Source organism: Pieris rapae, chromosome 2, assembly GCF_905147795.1.
Source record: "Pieris rapae chromosome 2, ilPieRapa1.1, whole genome shotgun sequence".
NCBI classification, from domain to species: Eukaryota; Metazoa; Arthropoda; class Insecta; order Lepidoptera; family Pieridae; genus Pieris; species Pieris rapae.
This window is the reverse complement of record NC_059510.1, coordinates 8,186,610-8,194,874: the sequence shown is the minus strand read 5'-3', so window position 1 is coordinate 8,194,874 and position 8,265 is coordinate 8,186,610. Positions and strand designations below refer to the sequence as shown.

General features: G+C 30.9%; 1 long non-coding RNA gene across 1 annotated transcript; it reads right to left on the bottom strand.

Annotated features, from left to right (window-relative positions):
• Nucleotides 1-3,469: 3,469 nt before the first annotated feature.
• LOC111002911 lies at nt 3,470-5,671 on the bottom strand. The gene is made up of 3 exons (XR_006751264.1): nt 5,434-5,671; nt 4,724-4,885; nt 3,470-3,613 (listed from the first exon to the last, which is right to left on the bottom strand). It is a non-coding gene; the product is annotated as an uncharacterized LOC111002911 (long non-coding RNA).
• Between the last annotated feature and the right edge of the window lie 2,594 nt (nt 5,672-8,265).

Genomic DNA, 8,265 nt, shown 5'->3' with positions numbered 1-8,265 from the left:
ATCGTAAAATTGGTGACCATATGTGACAGATATGTGACATTTATTAATGTAACATATTAAAGAACCTATAAACGGAGTACACTTATGATATTTTTTTTCTTTACGATGTAGCTGCGTGAAAATGTTTACCCGTAGGGTGGAGACGAATACTACATGTTACTTTGTCACCTCTCCAGTGCAGTCCACTCGTAATATATCTTTGCACATGCGCTTGTCAGCCTGGAGAATATTACCTAGTCATAATATCTTTATTCATTTAGGTAAACATGTAAACTTATGAACGTCAAGAAAACAAATTAAATTAATTGTAAATTTACATTTACCACCAGTTCGCAAGTCAAGGGCGTAAAGCGGGTAAGAAGAACTGGCAAGAAACTTTCCGCCACTCTTTTCAATCGCCAAGTTTTTAATACAAATTGTTTGAACTGGAGCAAATCAATCCCAAGGATTAGGATCATTTCGGTATTCATCACATTTATAAAAGGCTTTATTAATTAATTTACTTTTAACAAGGGCTTTGAATTTATTTAGTGACAGTTCTCTAATTTCGCTTGGGAGTTTGTTGTAAAAACGAATACAATTTCCATATAAGGAGTGGTTTATCTTCTGGAGCCTGGTTGGTCGCACACTCAAATTAGTTTTATTACGCGTATTATACTGGTGAAAGTCACCTTTGTTTTAAAATCGTTTAAGTTTTTTTGTACATACAACAAGGCTTCAAGAATATATTGACCTATTTAAAGTTCGAAATTTAATTGTCTTTTTTAAATGTAGAAATTACTAGAATTTTCCACAAATTCACGGACTGTTAAACAAATATGAATCAAGAATAACAAGGAAAAGCAAAAAGAATTTTCATTTCGATCATAAAGATTTATCAGGTCTGCACTAAATTTAATAACGTTGATAAATTATTTGGACTTGTCAAACGCACGCTATAACTTTTGTGAATGACCCCTGCATGCTATAATGTTTGCGCGTGAGTTAACGTCTTAGGATAAAGAAAAGACCCTTTATGGATGCTAAAATATTTTAATTCGATATTCAGTTAGATCCAATAATCATTACTTATATATGTACTGTAGAACCTTGCAAACCCGAAGGAAACCTGAACGCGTTGCTTTACTGAATAAGGAGGGTATTAAAGGCATTCTAGATATCCTTATTAGCCTTTAAATCAGATTTTACCCAACAAAAGAAATTTTGACAATTTGTTAGAAGGGCTTGAACAAATGAGCATCAAAATTTTCAGCCATGTTAAATTTATGTTATTGCAAACAATTAAAATTAACACCTATATTATTTTAAGTGTTTTTATATTTATTCTGCATCGGCTGGAATGGGCTTTTTTGCTTGTTTATACGCACCAATGGGTTGGGATGATGGTTAGCCTTGTCGAAGTGGCGTGTGGACGCCAACATTATACATTTGGCTATAGCAGGGAGCACCAATCGCGACCATTGTTGCCATTTTCGATTTATTCCCAACTAGCTAACCAGTGAAACTGCGTTCCGCCTGTCTAATAATATCATGTTAAAGTTAGTGAAACTTAATTTAGGATTTCATTAAGGTAATAACATAAATACAACTTTTTTGCAAATACAGAAATGTTTTATTGCTTGCCATTGCGAAAGAAGAATGGCTGTTTTATACATTGGCCTATTCTCTTTAGCGCCAATGCTGCAAGTAAACCATGTCTTCGATCATGATCAAAGACTGGTTTGCATCTTCTTATTCACCTCAAGATCGGAATTTCTTGAACTGATACGAATTCGATGTAAAATGATGCGTAGTGTTGCCATGGCAATAAATTAATTTATATATTTTTATTCGATAACTTATCCGATATTTTATTAGTTATTTTGCTATTGGAAGGGGAAAAGAATGGAGTAAAGAAGAGTTTTATATAAATCGTATAAGTAACACGACTGTTTTATAAATTTAGAAGATAAAGCCTTCTCAGCCATCTCTAAAGCTGCTTGTGTGAGTTAAAACATCTTTTTATCACATTGAATATAGCTTTCAGTAGTTAGTCACCCCTACATATTACAACTGGACACCCTCGTTATAAATCACTTGTTTAAATAAAACAATTCTTCGTCTGAGTACGTTTAAATGGCCAATATAAATAATAGGCCATCTTATATTCAAAAATTAAAAAAGCCTCAAGTCTTATATAAAAGATATGACTTATCAAGTCGGTTGATAATAAAAGTACAAAAAAGTAGATCTTGTACGATCTTAAAATAAAAAAGATAATTCATAATGTTGAAGATTGTGGATTTTGTAAGTATAAAAATTCAGTAATATGTAGCTGTGTCCAAATATAATTGCGATTTGTTCCATTAGTAGATTTAGTTTGTTTGATTTGTAAATTTCGAACTAAAATCGATATCATTTTGGCACAAACAGAAACCGTCAGATACTTTCCTGTAAGTGCATTCATCTAATTATCTTATCTGGGCCCAAGGGTCATATAGGGTAGATTCGCTAAGGTATATTAGTATTTTGCTTCCAGATGGATGTTTCAATATTTTCCGAGCACACAATATATTCCGTGAAAATTGCGCGGCAGTAGAGCCTCTGACGTCGTCAGGGCTAGACGTATGTTTCCCTTAGAAAATAAACTTTTATCACGAACGGACTTTCATGATACCAGTCTTATATATTTATAAAATACTTAATAGCTGTGATTAATTCAAACTAAGTTTTAATACGCGTTTGTCGATAGACGAGCAACTGTTTTGAATTGCAGTTTTCGTTAATATTTATTTAAAAGGTGTTTAAATCATCATGTTAATTATAATGAACCAGTGTGGAGTGTTGCAATAATTATTTTACTATTCGTGATATTTGTGACCATTTGTTGTACTAATTTCAAGCAAGTAATTTGGTGTAAGTATTTAATAGCATTATCAATTTCAAATTCAAAATTATTTAATGTACGCGAACGTTAAAAAGGAATATACTTATACATATTACAAGTTCGAATTGATTGACGTGGAATAAGTGATACCTAGAAGATCTTATGTTCCAAAATAAACGTATTTTATTTTATTTTTTTTTATTTTATTCATAATAGCAACCTTTGAACCCTTTTAATATATGCATATAAAATATATTATGGGTTTTAACAGATATTTATAAGCGAAATGTAGCTATTTAAAATACAAGGTACATTTTTTACCATTAAAGCTTTTCTTGGTCTTATTATGTGAAGATGGAGGTGTTGAAATATATTCGGAACTACGAAAACTAACCTTATCTAGAAAAATTTAAATGCAAAATTAAGATTACACAAAACTTGAAGAATATGTGGAGGAGTATTAACGCCCTTGATTTGAAAACTTGGAGTAAATCTATTTTTATTGAAGACACGTGTCCTATAAGACTATTGATACTTATTTTATTTAGATTCTTATATAATCAATCAAACTTTAACTTAAACAGAAAAATTAAACCAATCATGTTCAATTAAAACCGATTTTAATTTAATTAATTAGACCAGTGACTAATAATAGTGCCATTAATTATAATTTTCTTAAGATTAATTAAAGCTAAGTTTTCATTTTATGTACATCCAGGGCCGGCTTTTTTCAATTTCTCCATGTACCTGTGAAAATTATTGTTATTTAAATTACCAACAAATTTTTATTTACAACCCATTCTTTGTCTCCTTGACAGGTTGTCATATCTTGTATGTCATGGATAATAGAGTCAGTTGATTGTGAAAGTCAAAGTCAAATCATTTATTGCAATTAAACCATCCAAAATGGCGCTTTTGATAGATCAATAAAATATAAAGATGAAATAAACACATGAATAATTTGTTTTAACCTTAGAATGTAACAAACAACAAAAAACAAGGCGGTTCAGGAAACTTTCTCGTTTCTTTTAGCCGTATTGAGCCTTGTGTGCCTTTAATATATTGAGAGCCTTTAATCTGAATTAATTTTAAGCTGGAAATTGAACCTACAAATTGATAGTAAGAGCATTGCGATTTAAAAAGAGAAACAGTTTCTTACATAAAATGGTAAATATCTTAGTCCTAGGGATAAGAACAGGTATCCTATAACTACAATATAATTAAAGAATATAGCTGATTTTTTTAGTTTTCATTAAATACACTTTCCATTAATATAAAGTTGATTCTGTATAAATCTTTGCCGTGATAAAAGCAGGGCGCTTATTGGGAAGAGGAAGAGAATTGAGGAGACTTTCTAAAAAATATTATATTATTATTATGTTAATTAAGTAGTTTAGTAATTATACGCACTGTGTTTTACCATCCTAAGGCTCATTTTGAATGTGGAAGAAATAAAAACAACAACAGAGAAACAGAGTTTGTTTAAAACAGGTGCTTTATAGTTTCTTTTCAACAAGAACCCGTAGGGAGACTAACGCTGACAACGATGTATTTCCGAGCTTTCAAAGCAACACGATAAATTGGTACTTTTCGTGACATGAAGCTTTATGAAGAAGAACTTATCATAGATCCTTTCACTTCATCCGTTTTTTATTTTTATATCAATTATTGAGTGGCACTAACTCTTGAGTTCAAGCCTTATAAACAAGTTTATGTGTATAGTATATTTGTGTGCAGCACATGTACATGACGGTTTTCTTTCTAAGTTCACTATCACTGTGCCCATACGTCACTGAATAGAGACTTACTTCGTTCGTATATTTTTGAATAAATGAAACGCTTATGAAAAATACTTACTCTTCACAAGTAATGCATGGGGGTCCACAGGGCTCTTACTTCTTTCTCAGGACAGCTAATTACATTCCAAATAAAACTGTGGTCCGTTTCAGTATTTGGAGCGCGTATGAAGCCACCTTCATCTTCGTAATCATCACTTGCACGGCGATCGCGTCTTATTTCCTAGTATTAAAAAATATTAGATAGATTTACTAACATAATCATTTTGTGTAGAATTGATTTGGAAAATTAAATATCCAAATTGGTTTATATAAATGAGCGTTGACTATAAACCAGGCCAGGTCTTGTTGCAACTTAAAGGTTTTAAAATCACTATTATTATGATAGAGAAGGTTTAATTTCTGTATGTTGTGTAAATGAGATTACTGTTTGTAAATTGGCTGACGGTGGACTATCGTCCCTGTGGTTTAAGCTGGGCTAACCAATGTCTATTTCTTTGAGCGTAATAAAATTCGTATGGTAAACACTTTGAATTACATACACAAAAAAAGTGTCAAACAAATATAATATGTAATCTGAGGTCTACAAGCCAATTGATTTCATATACTTTGTTATAGTTTGCTGTAGTCAGAACAATAAATATAAAAAAAATTAAAAATTAATAAAAAGGAAATTAAAATAAATTTAAAAAGTTGGTGTCAGTATACCTCTTTTTAAATACGAATATTTTTATCATATCATGTTACTGTAATAAGACAATGACTACTCACTGCGATATTTTTGTTGAAGTTTGCTTCATTTTGACTTTCATAAATACGTTGACATTGAATTTGAATAAAATGTATGATAACAAGATACACGAGATGCTTCTCCATGTCGCTTATATTTAGTACGGCGTTGATAACAGTATAGATGATAATTAACATAGGTTGACCTATCTAAACTAGAGAAATCACCAGAATGTGTTACGGACTTATAGAGAGAGCACGGATAATCAATGCATCAAATCAAACTATCAATAAATCATCAAAAAAACTGCATGCTATTAAATAGAATTTAATTTTTTAAACATTTAAAAAAACATTTGACAGTTGAAACAAAGCCATTTTACATTTTACGTATAGTTTATGAAACGATTTCCATTCAAACTTTGTTTGTGCTTCCGTTTAGTTCAATGGCTGACAAGAGCGCCTGTTTTCCATACAAAAATCTATTGTACATTACATTGCCTTTGTAATTTAACTCATAATACGTGCTAATTTTGTGGTTTGATATCGCATAGGTAGATAATCAGACTTCTGTGCAACATGAAAACATTATTCATATAAATAGGAATATATTTTCTAGATGTTCCTTTTAGAGTAATTATGGACATTATATTCTTATTTATATACGTATAGGTACAAGTGCCATAAGTGTAGTTTAGCAGTAGTATTTTCACTAAAGTTTTATTTGGCTATTATCATATTAAAAAAATTAGTGGTTAGCGGTTTTAATAAATATATATAAGCTGGTATAGCTTTCAATGAAGTCGTTCTGCGTTTATTAAATCATACCAGTGAGAGAGCGAGACTGTTATACAACAAAAATCTAAACTTGGAAAAACAATGTTGGTAGATTTAACACCTTTTATTTGTGTTCGCATACATCGTTAAGCGCAGAGGCCAAGACAGATTTTCTGAAAATCACAAATTTACCTTATATTATGAGTTATAATTTTAATATTAAAGTGTTTATTACCTATATGTAACCGGCAGTTCGAACCAGTACAGCCAAAATAATGACGGTATTTGAAATCAAATTTCTTTAGTTTAGATAAAATTAGACGTAATATTTTCAATGAGATGAGAGTAAAAACGGTGAAATACTTTTTTCTGCTGTTCATGAGAGAGATACGGGAGTTGCACACAGCACAGTCATGTCACTTTGACAATTTGCTTTATAAATAAAAGCTCATTTATATTAAGTTATTTTTAAGTAGGAAAGAAAATTCATTTCCATATAAATTTTATTAGACCAGTTAATTTGCATTTGTTTATGTTATTTATGTCATACGATACCGTAGACTTCATAAAAAAATGTGTTACATTTTAATAGACTAGACGCAATTTACACGGCCAAAAGACAGCGTGGCCGCAAGGCTAAGATTTATAAATTTCCCATAAATTAATAAGGCATGATATTATCTGTATTTGCCAGCTGCGTTGTGGGGAGAAGTACACGTATGAACTTTCAGTTTAATATCTGTATTTGTATTGTAATTAATTCATTACTGTAATTCCGATTATAACAAAAACGATTTATATCACGTCATGGTCTTAGTATCTGATAAAGCGATTTATAACTACAAGCACAAGTCTATTAATCAGTTAATTTAAATATATTTGATGACGTTTCAGGTATTAACAGTAATGTTGTTGAAAAATTCATTTCATGCTAGACCGAATACATAAAAATTCAATAATGAATTCGCTCAACTTAGTTAAGGAGAGTGGGTCTAGGATCTCTTGATTGTAAGTGATTACAAACTTAGGTATACAGTGACCTATTAGAAATGTAAAAGCAGGTATTCTTAAATAAGAAAGACCGTTAAATAGAGAGTTCGTTTTTACCTACCTATTAATAAACATATTTGAACAAAGTTAATTAAAAAAGTAAAAGTTAAAAAATCTAATTCTAATTATAAATAATAGATATTTATGATTTTGTATTATTGATCTATATTTTTTTTATTATACAGATTTAAAATCAAATATTTTGAAATATATGTATCGTTTCTTCATTATAAGTACGGGCAGTTCTCCCCGTTGGAACCAAAAAGTTCAAGAAATCTGAAAATATGTATCGTATTAACCCAAGACGTTTTTGTTATCACTTATTTTAATTTTTAAATATTTACAATATTTAAACCTTAAAAGTAATAATACAAAATAATAATAAATATAATAATAAAATTTAAATTACTCCAAAGGGAAGAAAATCGAAATTGTCCGAAACACATCTTATATTTATACAGTTTATTACTTTGTGCCTGCCTTTCCAGTGTGTTTGCTTGTCCGAAGGAGGTGAGACGGGGCAAACGTGTCCACACAAGTAGCATCATTTTCGTCCGTCCCATTTTCCAAGGGATCAACGACATCCCGTCCGCTTGCCATTATAATAATAATTATTACTTATACTATTATAAATTACAATTATTTGGATTGGACTCACCTGTAACAACTGATACATTCACCCCATGGAGCTCTGGTTGTCCCTGTAGGACATTTTGTTATATCGGCAATATAATTGAATGCTTCCAGCTTGTGAATTAATTGCACACTGAGAATAATTAAAACAAAGACAACGTAGTACTTCATGTTTGTTCAACGACTGATTACGTTATAAGTCGAAATTGTTGAGTTTCCGGTACTCCATTTATTGATAAAGTGATACAAACATTGAACCGCTTCAATGCCGGATAGAGGTCTGAGGGCCTCGAGCTACAAAGGAGAGGAGGCCTCAAAATGTTTTGCAAATAAAGTAGTAATTTTCCCAGTCAAGTTTTCCAATAAATAATTTGTTGTGACCAACGGGCAGTTGAATGACGTGGTATAAGGGAT